Raw genomic sequence first — 387 nt, 5'->3', positions numbered from 1 at the left:
ATGGTTGTTGAAGGTGGTGGATGGCTTTGCAATCAAATGCATCCACTCTCCCAAATGGTGTTGATCTTCTTGAGTTTTGTTGGAGCTCACTCACCCAGGCAAGTGAACAATATTCTACCACGGAATCACTTGATATCATATTTGATCAAATGATGCCTTCATGTCAAAAGCAGTCATGTTTCTCTTATTCACTTGCTCCCCTGTTTTCAGTCCAAGCTTTGAATGTAAATGGAGAAAGGCAGTGTGTAGAGCTGTCAGATTAGGCAGCCTGGTGGTCTCAGAATGGCAGCATGTGAACAGAAGCACTGCCTGTCCATGACTGCACTGTCACGCAAAATGAAGTCAGTCTAATGAAGATGTACATAACTAATTGCTGCTCCTGTTTCA

This window comes from Rhincodon typus, chromosome 38 (assembly GCF_021869965.1).
Source record: "Rhincodon typus isolate 14 chromosome 38, sRhiTyp1.1, whole genome shotgun sequence".
Taxonomy (NCBI): domain Eukaryota; kingdom Metazoa; phylum Chordata; class Chondrichthyes; order Orectolobiformes; family Rhincodontidae; genus Rhincodon; species Rhincodon typus.
Note: the sequence above shows the minus strand (reverse complement) of the source record.